The following is a 22,151-nucleotide window of genomic DNA, read 5'->3' on the forward strand; positions in this document are numbered from 1 at the left end:
CTGAAGCTGCTAATGATGTGTTCTGTACGGAATATGCTTCAGAGGAAACCATTATTCCTTCATATTCATTTGTACGAGTGAATCAAACATTTATCTGTCTCCTTTAGGCAAGGAGGTTTAATCGCAGCCACATGACGCTATAAAATTATTCAAGTAGTGCCCAAAGCCATGCGCAGCTATATCACGCAAGCTAAGGCTACTATGGGATTTGTTACAGTAAAAATGGCAAGGACAACTGTATGCAGAGAAAAGTACTACGGATATGGACATTTATAAAGGGTATTTATACATCTTGCGTCGGAGTGGGGCATAGACAGTGCTCCTGAATATAGTAGGCCAAATGTAAGACATTCCAGAAATTAAATGAAGCCACTGAATGTAATGAGCTATATCATTAAGGGATCTTTGTGCTTTATATAGATACGGGCAAACTGAAATTATATGTACAGGCTTGATTCGTGATTTATTCTTAAATTACAGATCACAAGGGTGCGCGTAGTGATATTACTTTGTTGGTGGAATTTCCGTATTATGCATGCTTCCCTGATAAACGTTAGCTAAACTCTTCAGAAAATGTACTACAATATAGAATGGGAGATCCATAGTGTTCGGCAATCTTTCCTCTTTCGCACCAGGATAGCATTGTGTGGTAATTACTTGGCGCATGAAAGAGGGTAATGCAAAACCTTTTGAATTTTAAATTAAGAACGTGACTTTCGATGGACAAGCCGTTACTGTGCGGTCCTCCCCCCCCCCCCCAAAAAAAAAAAGAAATGAGCTAATTCGCTTCATTCACTGATTCGGCAGCCACCATGGGTCACTTCGTAGGTGGCGATCGTCACGAAGAAAATGCAGCTAGCGATCAACGGAAGCCAACACCAACACCGACAGCTTGCCACTTCCAGGCCTTGGATGTATTCAAAGCCTGCGCGGGTAGAACTAGCTATATTGTTAGTGTCTCCAAGGCCAGAAATTCGGCCGCATTGTGATGATCTTTTGTTGCGAATTATGTTGTCATCGGTCCAGTGTGTGAAGCCAGTCAGCCACTTCTATTACTTGCACACTATCTGCTGGTGATATCAATGTCGCCGCAACGTGACCCCGATCCTTAAGAAAAAACTTTTGCAACGTGAAAACTACACTTTCTCTACGCACATACTTATGAAACGAAACAATGCTTAAGTCAGAAAACCACTCAATTATTTTTTCAAATGCATTTTGTTCAGTTTGGGAGATAACGATAAATTCTACGCAATATAGTTACGCTTCTGAATGGAGTTTACTTCTAGAAAGGCACGAGAAAGGCACAAGACGGGTAGGAGTCATCAAGGAGTCAATCTTCCTTCTCTTCTTTCCAGCAGATTGCACTTCCTTCAAAGAATTGCCACAACAATATTACTTGACGGCGTCATATTTTTTACAATTGCGGATAAGTGCTAGGTCGAAAGATAATTCTGATCACAAAGTTTACAGCTTCGTAAGGCTCGGCGAATTATGCACAACATAGTTCTAGAAAATGCATTTTTCAAAACGTCTGCAGCGGAAAAATATGATGTCTTAGATAATAACTTACGTCACATTGTTACATTGTTTCTAGAGAATCGTACGAGTCCTATTCAGAAAACAGTCTTTCAGCCTGAATTATATCAGTTATGTACTGCAACACAACTGTTACGTACTGCCTTGGACAATGCGAGTGCAACTTTACCACCACAAGGCCGACCCCCACCTCCAGGGGAGCAGATGGAGGAACATCAGCGACCGCGCGATCACGTGCCGGCAACGAGCAATCCTGCACAACCTGAACTTAAGCAGTGCCAAGACTGCCGCCCGAAGAAAGCGGCTACGATTGGCGAGATCTATAGACCTTCTTTTATGGGCGCCGCCATATTGCGTAGGCAGTGGCACCATTTATGGGCAGTTGGCATGCTGGCTCGAGCGAGCGCTCCGTGTTGTATGCTAGATGTTTCGGTGCAGATGCAGTTTCTTGTGGTTATTTTCGCGCTGGTGCGGTCTATTTAGTATGACGTGACGTCTTCAACGTGGAAAACGGTTCTGTGAGACGTAATGAAGTGATTAAGTTGGCATAGCCGTAGTTTCTGCTGACGCTGAAGCGAACGGAGCACTCAGTGCGATGTGCGCGCACGTGTTTGGGCCTACAATCAGCCTCGGAGATCAGTTGTTTATTTCTGAAAAATTCTTTCACGAATGTGACCTTACTGCAGCATTCTCACTGTAATTTTAAGTTGTGGTTTAGCATCAATGAGTAGTGGCGAAACAAATGACGATCGTAACAGGGCGGGTGCTGTTCTGCTGCGGAATGTGAGAACGTTCTGCTGCGGAGTGTGGGACCTTCTAAGCTTTTCTCTTTCGTTCGAATAAAGCCTTCTTTGGCGAAACGCAGATCTATGCTGCAGATGACGCAAATATGCTGCGCTTAGTGACCTGCTCTCCACTAGCTTTTGACCTGGAGCGACTGTCTTCCCTCTTTTGTGAACTAATTGCCTGGCACATGGTGTGAAAAAGTTGACGAGTCTCTTTGTAACTGTGGCTAAATCTGATTAGAAACCGCAAATGTGATTTCACTGAACAATGCTAATCGTGCAGCGCGTATCACAACCCCGTTGAATCGTGTCGCGAGCGGCGAGCCTGCAGTGCGCTTAGGCACAGCGTGATTAGGTTACGTTCAATGACGTAGAACAGATATTTTGTCAGTAGAATCAATGTATATTGCATAAATTCAGCGTGCTTGACGGCTGCCCACAGATGCAAGCAAGCGCATACGTAATAAATGGTGTATAGCAAATCTGTTTGAGGTTATCAGATTGATCCCTCACGATGTGCGAATGTTATCCAAACACTGTTCTTCATTAGATGAACATCTGGGCGATCAGGCATACGAATTCATGCTGAGAAGTTTTCATTGTTGCCCAGAAGGAAAGACGATGTCAAAGGACACCATGTGTGAGACTTTATACATTCAACTCATATTCTCAAGGAAGCGCCTCCTTATTTGTGCTTGTCTTGCAGAGAGTAAACGTTGTCATTGTATGCCATTGGTCACTGATGGGCACCGAGAAGTCAACGCTGCCTTCGGAGTTTAAAGGGCCACGTGCATAAGTTGCTGCGATAAGTGTGTATCGCTTGCTGTTTTCAGTGCAGCGTACGCCGCTCTGCCCTTTACCTCTAAAAAATAAAAGAAATCGTAACCAGCAGGGATTTTTCCATAAGCAGAGATCACCTTTCCCGATTCTTCTTGTCGAAACACGCAACCTCTCGCCCTCTTTTTCGTTGGGAAGCAAAGCTTAAATGTGACAGCACACACTCGGTCAGCTATAATCGTTACAGATCAAATATTAAACGAGCCGTGACCTTTTATTTGAAGTTCTAACCTCTGTGAACAAGTTTGTAACATTATAAACTTGGAAAAGAAGAAAAAACAAAAAGGTCGAACCGTGCAACCTCTAAAATAACGTTTAAATACTGCTAAAGGTATAAATAGTGGCTACGCGATTTAGAGCGTAGAAGAAAATAACGGCTATACCACGCTGCTATTATCAAAGTGCCTCATCTGGAGAAGCGACAAGGTCCACGCACGCCTGGTGACGCTGCCTGGGCCGTATATTACAACAATAGTGGGCTGAGGGGGCCCAATGCACACCAGTATAATTCCCTGGATGCAATTGTTAAGTTCACGGGCTTGTGTCTGTTCTTTCTTGCTCAATGTTTCTATAGCGATTGCATACCGTATCTTCTTCTCATAGTCCTCTAATAATTTTCACCCTTATTCACATATTCTTCTATAGGAACGTTTCTCTAGCTTCTCTATTGCTTACAGTAGTAAACTTGATATGTAATTTTTGTTACCAAAATAGATAAATATCCGAGTGTCCGAACCAGAAATTTACTCCAAAGAGTCGCTAGGTTTATGCGTTCTTCTCTCAACGGCGTTTGCTGCAAAAACCTAAGCAGTTGTGTGTAAATACGGAGACTACATGACTTTCAAAGAGTCGCAATATTGGTAATAATTGTTTGAAAGCGCTGTTCCTGCAAAATTACTGCACTCCTTGCAAAATTACTGCACTGCAAATTACTGCAAAAAAGGCGAGCAGACGATCGACACGCCAGCGGTGCTCAGGCTTCCTATAGTTTCGATCTGCTAGGGGAAAGCACGGTGCTGCGATTTCTGGAAAGGTCCATTGCTGCTTTTGAGATCAGCCTAGTTATGGTTTCATTCATTACCTCTATGTTGTCTTCATCTTCCTGTTCTAAAGCTGCATATGTGTTTGCGAGCACCAGCCGGAATTGTTGTGCTTTTACCCTCACAGGGCGGTTTTACTACTAGGTAGGCCTGTTTCTTCTGACTAATTTTATTCTTTCTCTCTTCCAATTGAAAGAAATCCTAGCTAGACTTCACTAACCTATGGTCACTGCACTTTACCCTACCTAACACTTCTACATTCTGTACTATGCTGGGATCGGCAGAGAGTATTAAATCTATTTCATTCCTTGTTTGAATATTAGGGCTTTTCCAGGTCAACTTCCGGTTGCTGCGCTTCCTGAAGAAGATATTCATTATTCGTAGCCTATTCCTTTCCGCGAATTCTACCAACATCTCACCTCTAGCGTTCCAAAAATCCATGCCATAGTTGCCAGTTGCTTGCTCATCAGCCTTTTTCCCCACTTTTTCATTGAAGTCGCCCATGACTACAGTATACTGAGTTTGCACCTTTCTCATCACTAATTCAGCATCTTCATAAAAGTTCTACTTCTTCATCGTCGTGACTGGAGGTTGAAGGATAGGCTTGTACTAGCTTCATTCTATACCTCCTATTCAGCTTTATTACGACTACAGATACCCTCTCAGTAATGTTGTACAATTCATCAATGTTGCCCGCTATGTCCTTATGGACTAGAAATCCTACGCCGAATTCTCTCTAATACGAAACACCTCTGTAGCAGAGGACGTGGCCGTTAGGCAGCACTGTATAAGCCTCACCAGTTCCTCTAGCCTCACAAAAGCCAATAATATCCCAGGCAATGCTTGATAATTCCTGAAATTGCCCTGCTAACAATTATTTTATTTTGGTAGTTTATTTTTATTTTGATAGTTTTATTCGTTGGTAGTTTGCACTCCCGTGTGTCACTTCGTGTCTGCTTCATATCCGGTGTCCCTTTCGTACCTGTGGCGTCCTACTGTACTTAGCACAGGAAAAAATGAATTCACACCAACTAGCCCAATTCATAGCTCTTCTAAATAGCCCTGCTAAGCTAGCCGCACTCGAAAGGGTACGCGTGTTGAACGCTGCCAGGTTCAGTTTCCCGTGGCGGCCGGTCCGGACTCATAGATTCTTGGCACCCTCTGCCGCGTCACAGGTCTGACCGCCGCAGCAGCGGCTGGGGACTGAGGGCCATGGGTTAATTGTAGGAGTCATGAGAGAGGTATTGACCGAATACTGCACCAGGGAGGCCAATTCCTGTTCTGGTGAGGGAGTGACTTTGTTGAAGCTTAGTGAGCCTTCCTAATTTGGTTGCACCTGGACTAGTGTAGCCCCACTAGCTCTCGGCGATATTTTACAGCGTAAAATGTTATGGGCTCATTCCAATAGTCCTTTCTGGTCGCGATGATGCCGCCGCCGCCCCGTAGCCGCTATCGCGGGAAATGCGAAAAAAAAGTAGCCGCTCACCGCCGGGATCGAGCCCATGCCCGCTGCCTGGGAGTCCGATACTTTACCACTGAGTCACGCAAGCGCTTGCTATCCGGCAGAAGAAATATTACTTTTATACACGCCCTGCGCCTCTGCGCCAGCGCGCCTAGGCAGGCGCACAGGCGCCGACGACCCGAGCCTCCGACAGTATGGTAGCGCCATATAGTTAACGTGCCTGCAACTGCCACGTTCGACGAGATGCGATTTAGACGCGATGCGATTCAGACGCGATGCGATTCAGCCGAGGCAAACAATCAACGCTATCCCGATGTTAGATGTGCGCCACGCATTCTGGGTACCTCTTCGGTACACGTTATGGCGTCTCCTCGCAAGGTACGAACCGCTGCTCAAGAAGCACGTGAATCGTAGAGCTACGTGCGCGGCTACAACCAGGCATCGTCGGGCTCAGCAGACTGCTGTGCAGAGAGCATTACAACGGCAGCTCGCCGTCGCCGGGCGGGCAGTTCAGATCGTTCTCGTCAAAATCGAGGCGAAGACACTTTGCCCCGAAGACCTTGTTGTGCGTGGTGCCGAACTTGGAGCTACTCTTGCGCCGCTCAACCAGCTTACGCTGTGACTGTGCTGCGTGTGCCGCGCCGGCCTGTATTTTTTTTGCCGGTTCAGGCGCCACTCTATGCCTTTTCCATGCTCTATGCCACACATTTTCAGTCGCACCTAAAACACACAGCGCAGGGGGCGTGATAGGATTTTGTCGCATTGAACATTATACGAAACATGATGCTGCTCCGCTTCAGCAATCTCTTTTCGTCGTACAGCAAGTGATGTTCGCAAGCAGCCACTTTAAAATCAACCATTTGACTATCCGTATATCTGCGAAAGTTTCCATTTATTGTCTCGGTACTCCTCCGCGGCGCTAGTGAACTTTGGTTATATTGCAGTTTAAACACATAGTGCTCTAGGGACAAGAAGTTATAAGAAGTTAAATACTTCGCTATATCGAGAATGTTATATCGAAGTTCGTTATATTAAGGTTAAACTGTATTTATAAACTGTTATATTTTCACAAGGCTGAACGCAACAAGGAACCAGTTCACTTAAGGAGCAAGTCTGCTGAACTTACACATGAAAAACCGGTAGAGGTGGTTGAAAGCAGTCAGGAAGAAAAAAAGAAAGGCAGCCGACAGAGGATCAAGGACCGGAGCACACTCACCAGACGCTGGCTTCTTTTCAGCCTTTTCCTCTTCAGCGGTCTCCATGGGCTCTTCCTCCTGCTCCCCCTCCTCATCCTCCTCCTCTTCATCTTCCTTCTTGTATGCTGCCTTCTGGGTCTTGCGCCGTTTGGACTCCGGCTCCGACTGCTGGGCACCCCGCTTGGCACCCCTCCGTCGGCTCGGGGCAGGCGCCTGGTCTTCCTCTCCTTCCTCCTCCTCAGCGGCCGTTGCCGAGGCACGGCTGCCCCGTGTGCTGCGGGCGCTGCGTTTGGGGCGCTCCTCGGCTGCCGGCTTGTGGCCTCTCCGCTGTGGCGTCACAACTTCTTCCTCCTCCGGCCCTGACTTCCGTTACAAAAAAGAGATATATATATATATAGATATATATATATATGTGTGTGTGTGTGTGTGTACGTGTGTGTGTGCGTGTGAGAAAAGACACCGAGCGAACGTCGTCATATTACGACCAGACACGTTCTGATGCGTCAGAAACGTGTGTGTGCAAGATGCGTGAATTGAATACTTACGCACTATCTGAGAAGTACCACTAGAGATCGAGCTTATGCAGCAATATTTACTATTGCGGTCTATGCATATCTTCGTTCCCTAAATATGTTTCATCTATAACCACTTACTTTTGCAGGAACTTTCACTTCCCGATTACTCCTGTTATTTTGTATTTTTCCATGGCCGTGGGACAGTTCAGGTGTCCTTAGATAAGTGGGACACTAAAGATGCCCGCTACCTTTGTCCTGCGTTTTAGCCTTCGTAATTGCCATAATTACTATTACTGTCCGCATTGTGTGACCGAATATATGCAGTTCATACAAATGTTGTATAACTTTTATATGACTCATTTACAGAATTGTAATGGGTCTATTGTAGAAGTCATGAGGGAGGTATAGTGACCGAATACCACCAGGGAGACCAATTCCTGGTCTAGTGAGGGAGGGACTTTGAAGCTTAGTGGGCCTTCCTAATTAGGTTGAGCCTGGCTAGCTCTCGGCAATATATATATTTTTGCCGGTGTTAGGCGCCACTCCATTCCTGAAAATGTAGTGGACTGGAGGAGGATTCGAACTTACGACCTTAACTTTAGAAGCTCGGTGTTCTACCTCTGCTCCACACCACCATCAGAGATCGTACACATGGTGGCAGATGGGCTAAGATTTCCACTTTGAATATTCAGGCAGCCGCTCGAGCCCTCTGAGGCATCAGTTGTGAATGGAACAAATTTCTCGCAGATTTCTGTTGGATGTTCTGCCGATTCGTGAAGATATCACGCTGGTTCAACTCAGGGGAGGCATCAAAGAAAGCCACCAAAGAAAGAAAATGCCCGTAGACATATTTGGCGCTATTGTTAAATTGCTCCTGGCCCAGATGCACAGGTAGCCAAGGTGGTGGACATGTTCTCCTTGAAGCATCGGACATTTTTTTCTCTGTCGCTCGACTTTCTTATAAAATTTAAGAAAATGCATTTTCGGTGAGCTGTACTTTGCATCCCACATTCAGCGGAAATAGGCTGCTTATTTTTCGCGAGCTGCGCTTAGAATTAATTGTCTAGGCACCTTGTGCACGCATTCTCTCGCTTTGAGAATTACGAGCGAGGTCGTCAGGATTCTCTTGCGACACCATGCGATTAAGCTTTCTGTAACATTCTTTTCACATATTCAGAGTGCCCGCCTACATATTTCATCTAGGTAAAGAATGCTTGAGGAACGAAAGTCCGGAATATACGCTGTATTCTTTTCAACTAAGCTGCGACTTCTTTCAAGCTGCGCCACTAAGAGGCGGATATACAGGGTGTCCCATCTATCACGCAGCACGATTTTAAAAAAATAGGAACGGCGTTACGCGGAGCAAACTCAGTGCGTATTGGTTCCAGTACAGTACGGTAGATACCACTAATTTTTTCGTTACTGAGATTTAATTAGGTAATTGTAATTAATTATCTAACTCGAGAAGGATCGACTGTCCTAATTATCAAAGTGTCAATGAGAATGTTGTAGAGCAACATGAAAAACTCCCGATACAGTTCGGCAGCGGTGTGTTCCTTGGACGCAGCTAAACCCGTCTCTTGCATATTTGCAGCGGATCGCGTGCGTGGAGTGCTACTAATACGAAGCAGCCCATCTACGAAGATACCTCGTGGTCACCGGCCAAGGGGGAGGAAACCACAGGCATCGTTTGCACCATTGAGCCTGCGCCTACCGTTGCCTGCGCCTGCGCCTACCGTCGCCTGCCGATAAAAAGGACTCGGCGTGCCTTTGTCGAGCTCAGTTCGGCAGCGGTGTGTTCCTTGGACGCAGCTAAACCCGTCTCTTGCATATTTGCAGGTGAGAATACTGTTCTTTTCGTATTGCCTGCTTCTAAAACACCGCTGCCGAACACAGCCTTTGAGTTTTTTTGTGGGTTGTATATTGTGAACCATGTCTAAAGAAAGCAAAGAAATTGCGAAACAATTCGAGGAATTCCGCAGGGAACTTCGCCTTGAAATTCGTTCTCTTAAGGAGAGCGTAAAGTATTGTTCGTACACAAGTGACAGCGTTTCTGAAATTCAGAAAGATATTAAGGAGCTCAAGCTTGACATGAAGAAGCTCGTGGAAAAAAATGTACAGCTTGAGCACGAAAACCAGGGACTGCGGGATAGGATTGACGAACTTGAACAGTATCAGAGGTTGAACAACATTGAGGTCAAGGGTTTGCCTGACGGTTGTAATGCAACTGCAGCTATCAAGGCTATTGGCATGAAATTGGGCGAAACCATTGATGACTTGGATGTTGATGTTTGTCACATGGTGGAAACATCGAAAGGTCGAGGAAAGAATCTCATTGTTCGGTTTACGCGCCGTTCCAAACGCAACGCTATTCTGGCTAAAGCCAGGAAGGCTCGACTGATTACTCAGTCCCTAGAATACGCAGGCCAATCAAGACCCATTTTTGTAAACGAGCACCTAACACGCAAAAACAAGCAACTGCTTGGCGCTGCCATTTCTCGTAAGAAAGTTGTTGGCTGGAAACATGTCTGGAGCAGCAATGGCAAAGTGCTTGCGCGTCGAGGGGATTCGACACCTGTTCTGCACATCGTATCGCTGGCAGATGTAGATCGCATGACTGCCTCAAGTCCGACTGCAGGGCCTGAGACTGAGCAGTTCCACGCATGAGCGGCTGCTTAGGGCCAAAGTTTCTGAATTTTCGCTCTGTGATGCCTACACTGGGGTCCGTTGACTACATGAATCCTGAGCAGATAAAAGGTTACATCGGTTCTCAGTTCCTATCTTCCGGTCCCGTTAAATGCTTTCATATCAATTCTCGTTCAATGTGCAACAAATATGATGAGTTTACTGTACTGGTAAATCGCTTCGGCTTTTGCTTTGATGTGATAATGATATCTGAGACATGGTATGCAGATGACAGTGTGTTCACATTACCAATGTATCAGACGTATTTTGTTAACCGTCCAAGTGGACGTAGAGGCGGTGGTGTCTCGGTGCTTGTACGTTCGGATCTCGAATGCCACTTGATTCCTGAGTTTTCTTTTATTTCTGATAATTGCGAAGTGCTCTCTCTCCGTTCCAACCGAACCGTATTTTCTGTTGTCTACCGCCCTCCAAATGGTGTTGCATCGGAGTTTATAAATTGTTTAGATAGTCTTCTTCAGTATATCAATGAAAATAATTACACTATGTTTTGTGGTGGAGACTTTAACATTGATATATTGGGTGATAGTGCACTGCGATTTGACTTTGATGTCACGGTGTCTTCTAATGCATGTGCACATGTGATTACTTTGCCAACTCGCGTTACACAACAGTCGGCGACACTTCTTGATACATTTATAACGAACGTCGAATTATCAATGACAAAATCTGGTGTTGTTTGCTGTGACCTCAGCGATCATATGGGAATATTTTTGTGTGCGCTGAAGCAAACGAGTAAACGTCCATTACAGTGCGCTCGATACTATCAGTCAATAACAGATAACAGCCTTGAATCGTTTCGTGCTGTTATACGGAATGCGTCATGGGATGACGTATACTGCGCAGTAGAAGCGGATACTGCATATGAAACATTTATTAATAATTTTAAAGCATTATACTCTGAGCATTTCCCAATGAAGAGGGCATCACGACGAAAGAAAATTCGGAAGCCCTGGATTAGCCCTTTTTTGCTTCATCGCATCAGTGTTAAAGACCAGCTTTATAAAAGATTTATCAAAACTAGAGACCTTTCAACGCTATCGGAATACAAGGCGTATAGAAATAAATTGAACAAGGATATTAGAGCTGCTAAGACGCAGTATTATGCGGACATTTTTCAGCGCAGCAGTGGCCGTAGCGACGCCCTCTGGCGGCAGCTATCCACTCTTCTACATCCTGGATGTAAAAGTGACATACCTGATAAAATGATTTGCAATGGAACTGAAACGGGCGGTCCTTCACTTGCTAATTTTTTCAATAATTCTTTCCTTGCGCATTCCCAGTCCATTGGTAGCATAGATGCATTGAAATTTATTTCGCCGAGTGGCCATGGAAGCGTTTTTCTTTCTCCTGTTGACAGCCAAGAAGTTGCCACCATATTTCGTAGCCTTAAAAACAGCACTTCGTTGGATGGGGACGACTTACAGATATTGCCTGTTAAACATGTTATCGACCTCATTGCAGCCCCGCTGACCCACATTTTTAACCTTTGCCTTACGACGTCCACTTTCCCTGTTCAAATGCAAGTCGCTAAGGTCATCCCGGTTTTCAAGAAAGGTGATAAGAATAACGTTGCTAACTATAGGCCGATATCGTTACTTCCTGTTTTTTCCAAGGGCTTGGAAAAAGCTATTTTAACACGTCTATCCAGTTTCATTGAACGACATAACGTTATGACGCCATTCCAACACGGTTTCAGGAAAAATAGGTCGACTGAAACTGCGTTGCTGGCGCAGAAAGAATTCATTCTTGGAAACTTTGAAGAAAGACGCCTAGTACTAGCCCTTTTTATTGACTTTAAGAAAGCCTTCGATAGTTTAAATCATAAAATACTTCTTGCCAAACTTGAAAGCTATGGGATTCGAGGACGTGCCGCTGAACTCGTGAACTCTTATTTGTCGCATCGACGTCAATACGTTAATGTTAATGGGCACTCATCAGAAACGCTAGGCCTTACGTCAGGTGTGCCGCAGGGAAGTATACTGGGGCCTTTTCTGTTTAATTTATATATTAACGACATTGTCAATATTCATAACTCATTTTATGTTATATATGCGGATGACACCAGTGTATTTTTCAGCGGTGAAAATCCCGACGAACTGATAAGAAAAGCTAACGAAATGCTTGCCGCACTGGAAGGCTGGTCGAAACTAAATGCACTAGAAATTAATGCAGCCAAAACGAAAGCGATCATTTTCCGCCCTAAGGGTAAAACTGTATCGTTTTGTGAATCTTTGACTTATAGCTCCAAAAACATAGAAATCGTAGCAGCATTTAAAACCCTTGGTGTTTGGTTTACGGAAAAGTTGCTGTGGGATGTGCATGTCAACCACGTGTGTTTAGCTGTCTCGCGTTTTGTTGGCCTCTTATACCGCAATAACTGTGTTCTTCCAACTAATATCAAATTGTTGCTTTTCAAATCATTGTTTATGTCTCAAGTGAATTATTGCCAACTTGTATGGGGCACTGGCACGCACACATCCTTAAAGAAGCTCTACGTCCTACAAAACAAAGCTTTACGCATCATTTATAACTTAGCCAGAGATCACCCTTCTGCACAGCTCTTCCAAGCGGCCGATATCCCTACGGTTTTCAACACGTATAACTTACGCCTTGTTCTTAGATATAAATATGAAATAAAGAACAATATTCCAATGCTTGCAGATTTGGCAGAATTAGCTGAATATTCTTCTTCGTATCCCTTACGGCTCATGAGAAAGTACGAAACAAGAACACCGCGCACAAATTACGGGGCCCAGATGCTGAAAACAACTTTGCCCTCTGTGTTAAATCTGTTATCGCAAAATGATCTTGATATTTATTGTTGCAAGTCTGCACTTCATGCTTTTTTGGTGAGGTGATGTCTAAAATGTCAGCTTTGAACTTATCTTTGATGTTTTTTATTGCGTGTAGCTGTTGTGTTCTTTTTTTTTGCAACTATGTGCGAGAATAATGTACGCTTTTTGTGTGTTTATACTTATGTACGCCAGTTTTTTGTATACCGTCAAATCAAATCGGCTGGGAAGCCTAGTCAAGCTCACAAGAGCTTTTTCTTCCCATGCCCTCTACTTCCTGAAGTGAAGTGAAAATAAATAAAATGAAATGAAAATAAATAAAATGAAATGTTGCTCAATTCGTGCTACATAAATGTGTTTTTCCAAGTGTGAAAGAAGCCCGCGAATACACGCAGAATTGCCGCACGAGTGGCCGCTCGAGGCACTTTGCGTGTATTCGCGGGCTTCTTTCATGCTCGGAAAAACACTTTTATGTAGCACGTATTGAGCAACATAAAGCTGTATCGGGAGATTTTCATGTTGCTCTACAACTTTCTCATTGACACTTTGATAATTAGGACAGTGCTTCTTGAGTTAGATAATTAATTACAATGACCTAATTAAATCTCAATAACAAAAAATTAGTGGCGCCTACTCCACTGTACTGGAAACATTACGCACTAGGTTTGCTTCGCGTAACGCCGTTCCTCTTTTTTAAAATCGTGCTGCGTGATAGCTGGGACACCCTGTATATATCGCTCGCCACAGCATTTCGCCTGACCTGCGGTCGTTCGTTCAAAAAAAAAAAAATTCGCGCGTATCTAACACAGGTCGTAGCGCTCAAACCACGTGCAGCGCTACCGTAGCTGTGCTGCCTCCATACCTTCGAAAATTCTGTAGCTGAAGTGTCCTCCAACGAGCGCAAAGCAAATGGCCCGTCACAGACGGCGCTTAGCTGCAGGCACATCGTGGCGGCACGCAATAGGCGACAGGTCATCTCACAGGTGCGTCCGATGAGCGTTTCTTGAATTGTGAGTGCACAGCAGTATTGGTCTTCTCTGGAAAGCTCCAGCAGTGCCCGAATTGCTATGGTCCCAATTGCGTGTTCGTAACTGCGATCCAGAAAAATAAACAACAAACATCAGTGCGTGATGCAGGGCTTCAACACCAGTTTACATCGTCGAAACAAAACGACATTTTTGGCAATTGGGCTTCAGGTGCTAGTGTATTAAAAATAAAATTCTGGGGTTTTACGTGCAAAAAGCATCATCAAATTATGGGGCACACACTAGTGGGAGCCACCGGATCAATTTTTTCCACTTGAGTTCCTCGTAACTTTTTTTAACGTGCACACAACCCATGGGCATTTTTACATTTGGCTGTCATCAAAATGCGGGCGCCGCACCGGGATTTGATCTCTCGACATCGTCCTTAGCATCGCCACCCCATAACCACTAAGCCACCACGGCTGCTCTGCACGTGTATTTGCTAAAATTCGAAATAACTGACATTTGAGCTACGACACAACATGCTGAAATAAAAAAGTAGTATAGCATGCATATAATGTCAAAAGTTCCACTGTGGTTGGGGAAGCCACGCATGCACAAAAAAAAAAAACTTAGCACCCTTCCACTCCGTTAAGGACAACCAGCGAAGCTATTATGTGTTCTTCTAAAATGACGAAATTACATTTATGACTATATATCTGCAAATAAAGCATCAAGACAAAGACACTCTAATCCACCTTAATCCTCCTTCCTCTAAATCGACCGCAATCAACCCTAACCCTCCTTAATACTCCTTTATCGAGCTTAATCCACCCTAATCTACCTGAAGCATCCTTAATCCACCTTAATGTACCCTATTGCTCCTTAATCCACCCTAATCTTCCTTCAACCACCTTAGCCAACCATAATCCAACTTATTGCACCCTAATCCACCTTAATTAACCATAATCCTCCTAAATCAACCTTAATAGACCTTAAACCACCATAGTCCTCCTTCATCCAACTTAGTCGACCTTAATGCACCCTAATCAACCTTAATCAACCCTAATCCTCCTTAATACACATTTGTTCCACCTTAATTGACATTAATCATACTTAATCCACCTTAATCCTCCTTCATAAACCTTAATAGGTGGATTGGTGTGTACACTGTCACGTAATGGTCATCCATTACCGGTTTTGACACTTATGTTAAGGAACCTAAATAAATAAGCTACTGTGTATTCAATTTTGTCGATGCGACTTTTTTCTACCCACCCTGTTGACGCACGCAATTTTGGTAAGGACCAAGCCACATACTGCTTCGCGGTAAAAAAATAACTTAAAGATAACAGACACAATAAACAAAAGACAAGGCCGCGATTTTGTAACAATACCTTCCGCTCGATTCTATTCCCCAATTATCATCCACCGTTCACGGCCGGCTGATCCTATTGATAATGCAGGCGCCATAGAGTTAATATATAACATACTCTAGAGGAAAAGCTCCCCATAGCGTCCATGTATTGAAATCGGGAACCGCAAGGGCGCCGCGATGTTGCAACTCTGCAGGCGCAGACGACGAGTTGCGATTCAGACGAGGCGCGCAATTAACGCGATCCCGAGCCTCAGTCAGCAGGGTAGCGCCATCTAGATAAGGCGCCTGCAAACAGAGTCTTTTAGACACTGTAAATTCTAGACATTTACACTGTAGAATTTTCTAAATAGTCATCCGACCTTTGTGAAAAATATACGGAATTAACTTCAAATGTCCGGGCCTACGTGCTACGCAAGGAGGTTTTAATAAAAATGTCACAGTTTCGCCCTAAGGGCGAAGAAATGAATGCGATAGCAACACAGCAATGTCATACGAAGTAAGTTGAGCGGCTTTGGTAGCAATATGAATTGTAGTAAACATGAGCTGATTAAGTAAGCAGGTGTGCTGCGGCGTAAGTAGACCGACATGAAGAGAGACTCGATGACCACGAGAAGGCGCGTGTGAAACGGTGGTGTTGATGAGAAGCGCTGCCCGTGGGCAGCGCGTGCGAAGGGACACACCTGTAGCGCTGCACTGCCGATCCGGGCAGCATTGCATGTGTAGCGTGCGTTGGAAAATGTGGCCCGACTATTACTAACTGTGGTGTGAGCGCGCACAAACAAACATGAATAGATCACACTGAATGACTGCAGACAACGACTGTCAAAACGCTGGCAGCAAGCGCATATACGCCGCAACGGGGAAGGTACGTGCGGTCTATCGCTTCAACGGAAACTGAGCGGCGAATGTAAAGGTCAGAGCCGTGTGGAGATAAGAGACCGTGCGAGCGAGCGACGAGCGCGGTTGTTGGCAGAGTAGAAATGCGCCCCCCCCCTCCCCCCCCCCCCCTACGCTCCCTCCGGCGCTCGCTTCTCGCTTCCTTGCTTGCGCGTGGAAGATTGAGTGCGTTCGCTCTCCGTGACAGCGTGCGTCCCCGCACGCTTCCGCTAGGGCATACGGCGCGCGGCGAAGATTTTATCCATACGGAACCTCACGGCGACGGCGACGACGACGACGACGGCGATGGCGACGCCGACGGCAGAAATCCGGTGGAAGTGTCCATATAATTGCTATCGCAATAATACTTGCTGGAGTGGAGGTGACGCCCCTGAGCTGAAGCCGCGCGCCGCCATCTTGCCATAGGCAGAAAGCGCGTTCCGCCATGGCAGCCGCAGTGCTTAATCAGCGTGGCGGCGTACGGTTGCATCGTACGTTGCGTACGGCTGCACAAGTCGAGCGAGAACGGAGGCTGGCATTACGTTTCACTTGTAAGTAGCACAAGTTCAGCTTCATAAAAATTTATCTGCCTGTAGCAACACATGCTGACAGCTCGCAATCTGTCTGCAATTTCACATCTGACGTTAATTATTTTTTCCAAACACATTTCCTAAGGACCCAAATGTGCGAAGCACGTGGGAGCGGGCTGTTCGGTGAGAACGCTGGAAAGCAAAAGACGGCGATCACATATGTTCGAAGCACTTCACGCCGGGTTGTTTCGACCGTACCGGGCAGACGATACGGCTGCGACCGGCAAGTTGTCCGACCGCGTTTGACGCATTTCCAAAGCAACTGCAAAAGCCGGTGAGTACACATTCTTGTTGATATCGCCGGTGCGGAGCGCGAATGGGAAAAGAACGCACTGATTGCTATTCGCTGAAAATAAATCGATGACTCCCTAGATTTCGTCATCGGTTGCTGTGTTGTCTTCAAAGGGTTGCTCGCAACTCGTGTTAAGTAGCGTCGTTTCGGCAGTATACCAGCAGCTGTTTTGTTTTACATTTGTGCCTTTTCTGTTCTTACATTTGTGCTTGCTTTACGCAATGCAGCGAGTAAAGCCAGCTGCAGTAGTTTTAAATTGTGCAATGCTCGCTCCAGCTGAAAAGAAAGCTACCACCACCGAGGCCCCGGAGTACTCCAGCTGACAGAGGTGTATAAGATGACAAAGTTGTTCAAGATGTGGCACTTGCATCACCTACAAAGCAGCATTACAAAGAAATGCTCCATGTTTCTCAAGATGAGATAACACAGCTTAAGAATAAATATAAATTCTGCAATTGAGCAAGAGGAGATCGACCAACAAGAACGAGACTTCTCAAGAGATAATAAGGTATATCAAGGATCAAAAGCTCATGTCTGAGGAGGGAATGCGGTGTTCACAGCAGCCCCTGATATACAGCAACTCCTCAACAGGGCAGGAAAAGACCAGAAAGGAACGTACTCATCTGAGCTGCGTGCATTTGCGTTAACGTTGCGCTTTATTTCTCCGTCAGCTTATTAGTATATGCACGCTCGAAGTTTAATGGAGCAATGCCAGCAGAGCGCACTATACGAGAATGGTACAGTTCCATCAACGGGGATCCTGACTTAACAGTTCAGTCACTGTATTTCTTGAAAAAGCTTGTCCAATGCCGCACGGAGACTCTGTACTGTACTTTGATTATCGATGACATGCCAATCAGGAAACATGTTGATCTTGTGGGCGACAAAGTGGTTGGATATGTGGACTTTCGGACTGGAATGCATGATGACAGTGTGCCTGAAGCCAATGCGTGTGCGTATATGCTCGTTGGCTGAAACTTTCGACTTGAGTTGCCAGTTGGGTATTTTTTAATTCGTTCATTGACAGGAGCAGTAAGAGCCGAGCTAACGAAACAGTTAATTGAAAAACTAACGTCAACAGATGTACCTTGTGCAGCTTCGTCAACTGCAGTTTACATGCTGCCCGCCGTGGTTACTTAGTGGCTATGGTGTTTGGCTGCTAAGCACGAGCTCGCAGGATCAAATCCCGGCCATGGCGGTCGCATTTCAATGGGGGCGAAATTCAGATAACACTCGTTTACTTAGATTTAAGTGCACGTTAAAGAACCCCAGGTGGTCCAAATTATTCCGGAGTCCCCTAACTACGGCGTGCCTCATAATCAGATGGTGGTTTTGGCACGGAACACCCCATAACTATTTTTTTTCACTGACATTTGATGGCGCTGCATCAAACATCATCATGGCCAAGTGACCGAACTCTACACAAGCATAAGAGGCCATCACATTACGAATGAAAGAAACAGGGAAATGAGTGCCAAAAACGTGAGGTCTGCTCTTACGAGGCTGATATTTTTAAAGACCAGTGATACAGACCCTTCACCGGTGTTCAAGCTTGCAAGGAGAACGCCAAAAGAAACAAAATAAAGCTGATTGCATTGTTATCTGTGATTTGACATCTTATTATTGACTACTTCCCCCGTAGTTCTTGTCATAACCGTCAAAAACCACGGCGGAGAGACGCAATCAGCGCGGCGGGAGCGCTGCGGCTCCCGTTTTTTGCCTATGGCAAGATGGCCGCACGCGCGCGGCCCGGCTTCACCGCCGCCCATTGGTAGGTATAGGCGGCCTCCGCTCCAGCAGGTTTATTTAAACCTCCTTGGTGCTACGTGCAAGTGTTTGCTTTTGCTCAATATTTTGAATATTTTATTGTTACAAAAATGAGTCGTAGGAACATGGGGTTCCCACTTTTTTCACCGAGTTTTTCCTTTAGAGTCAGTATACTAACTCTGTGGCAGGCCGAACGTCCCTCTGACCACTCAGGAACCGCGAAAAGGAATGACATCAGAAAAGGCACCGCTGCGAAATCGCGGCCCAGGGCATCACCGGCGCTTTGTTTTCAGCTATATTTATCTGGCTTGTCTCAGATAAGAAACTTAAACTCACTCGTCAGCCAGAATGCTATTGCGCGCCGCAGGCAGTTATAGTACAACGATCTCCGCGTTACCACGAATCGAGAAATATGAAATTTATAGCAATTATCATGATGCAGTTATTGTAATATTAAGTGAATGACGTGATATTTAGTGCTTGCTAACGATTTTTTTCTACTGCACAGTGATAGTCATGCCACCTCGTTCATGGTGTGTGGTGTGTGTGTGATCGCTCCGAAATTTGGTGATTGCGGAGTGATCACACATCACACACACGCACCACAACACATCGCGACAAGTCGCTAAAAGGCGGCATTGACGTACCACAGCAACCACTTCATTTCTTTAAAACGAGGGAAAATTCTTTTTGTGGTTTACCCAAAACATAAAGCGACAATTGATATGCTTGTGAAGAACGGATGGTGCAACGGTCACACATCGCGCGCTCGACATGGGCAGTCACTCATCTGACTATATCTTACACCATATGGTCGCTTCGCGCAAATAACAAAGCAGGGACGGGGTCAAGGGGAGCGCCCCTTGACCCCGTCCCTTCATTATTTGCGCTAAGTGACCATATGGTCTAAGGTATAACATGAACCAACTAGCCCAGCAACAAGTTTTCTGATAACTCATCTTACTGCTGCGCAATGACGAGAGCGCAAAGAAGCGGCCGAATATCATCGATAGCGTTGCGCGCGCCACAGGTATCCGCTTGCGCGAAGCCAAGCGCATCGCGAGAGGAAGCTAAAGGCTTAAAGGCCTTGCGTGCATTACTTTGAACAGCGAATCTGTTTATTAAGCCAGCCGTTTTTGTGGTTCGTATCAAGAAACTATGAAGAAATAAAAAAAAAACTTTTTGCCGAGGTGAGATTCGATCACGCGTACCCGCGGCCCCAAGGCCAGCTTCGTAACCTCTAGACTACACAGCCACACTTGCAGAACATGCATTTATGCGAACCATATGATTGCGTTCGAACGGCGTCGTCTTTGTCGACAGCTGGCGCGTTCGCACGCTCGTGTGCTGCGAGGTGAAGAGGTTTTGCGCGCTATGAGAGAGAGAGAGACGCATTCACGGAGCGGGTCTGCTGGAACGCGTTGTCGGCATTGCAACGCGGTGTCGGTGTAGCGCTATGCAACGCGTCGTGACGGCCGTAAGTCCGAGACGCGCGAAAAGAAATTATCATCATCATGAGTAATAAGATGAAAAGTTTGCGTGCACTTGCGGAAAATGCTGGGCTACGATCGCCCAGCTTCGCTGTTTCAAGCGTTGCGTGGCCGAGTGCAAGGTTAAGCGTTATTTGTAAATTAAAAAGCCGCGATTGTAACAGCCTCTGATGATGCGAAAAGACATTAATCTTGATTAAAATACAAAGGCAGTAGGCAAAAATGCAAGAAGTCGTATAAGGTTCGTAATGTTCAACCAATATTATTTCAAATAAACATGTTTTAAATATCATGGCCCAATACACAAATGCCAACGCCACCCGAGAGCGACGCAAACGCTATGAGCACGCGTTGTGAACAAAATATTTTCATGGCCCCAAATGGCAACGAAAATGCGGTGATACGCAGGCCTCTTGACCGCCATCGCATATGGCCGCTCAATACCATAATTCGCGCGGCTCGTCGCACCACAAATTATGGCGGAAAATCTCTGCAATGGTGGCCCAGCGCAACGTCAAATTGACATTTACGAAATGGCCCTTCCTGTGACGCTCCTCGCGGGTTATTCCTTCAGCCAATCAACAAGCTGACATGCCGGCTATCTTGGAACGGCACCACATATTCACGAAATTGCAGATCCATTGCACGGGCTTCTGCACGCTACCGTCCACTTTCTTTTTAAACCGCTAAAGTCGCAATTAGGTGCCAACGACAACAAAAAAGTTTTAGTCGATAAAATTTGCAGCTCCACGTCACGTTTCGTCATTATGATGAAAACGCAAAACTTCAATTTGCAAAACTTCCGTTTCCGGGCCCAAATTTCAAAACACAGACCTCTCGACAGCCAATGAGAGAGTCAACATGGCGGGTAATGGCGGCCGTGCAGCCGCCATACGTGTCGAGAATAGATCCCATGGTATTAATTCGGCCTATCCACTTAAGATGCTCGCAACGCATGTTAGCTATGATACAGAAAATACAAAATTGATCTTTACCTGTATATTAGGAGGCGTCCGGCGCCACCCCATACGACCAACGCCTTTTGCTGGGCTCCTTGCACGGTGCATAGTGCTTCCATGGAGCTGACCCGAGACTGTGTGTCCTTGTCGCCAATCTCAGCGAGCAAGTTGTACTCGGCACCCTGCAAAAACTTACTCCGATGCTCTGCGCCGCTGCCGCAAGCCTGTTCCTCGGCCTTGTTCCAAGCCTTGACCATAGGGTTGCAGCTCTCTGGGAGGTAGTCCTCGATGGCCAATTTGCTGGACAGAGACGCGTCGTCCTTGGCGACCTGTCGATGTGCGCGTGCCACGGTGAGCTACGTGTTCGAAAGAGCACGCAAGTTCTTTTTTATGCCAGATTGAGCTCGCGCAACCGCTCACGGCGTGGCGTCTGTCTCGCTCTTCTTTTTCCTCTGTTTCATTTTAAGTTTTAAGTAGCGAAAGATGGCACTATACATTCAAACACTTGGAAGCTCTCAAGAAATATGCAGAATAAAACATTGCAGAGAGCGTGAGAGAGAGGATATTGGTGGTGCATCAATACTTTGTAGATGATTGTTGACGACACTGCAATTAACAATATTTCATATCATGGGTGTTCAATTGGTGTTATATTTTTTATAACACGTTGATTATTAGGGCGAATATTGTAATATTGTGATGGAAGTAAGGAGACAGAGACAGAATTGTGATAAGTACAAGTGCGGATCGAGTGTTTATTTAGGAGCTTGACGAGGCACATGGAGTGGCTGCGCTCCTTTCTCACGCTCTCCTTCTTTATTTTGTAATGACGAGCGGCTCCTACTCAGTAGCACATTCCCATTGACCAAGTGGCAATGCCCAGTTCCACATACAGCATGGCCGAAGTTGTCGGTACCCAAATTTTAAATTCAGGCAAATACCTAGTGGTCCAAATTGCTGTG

Source organism: Dermacentor silvarum, chromosome 1 (assembly GCF_013339745.2).
Source record: "Dermacentor silvarum isolate Dsil-2018 chromosome 1, BIME_Dsil_1.4, whole genome shotgun sequence".
Taxonomy (NCBI): domain Eukaryota; kingdom Metazoa; phylum Arthropoda; class Arachnida; order Ixodida; family Ixodidae; genus Dermacentor; species Dermacentor silvarum.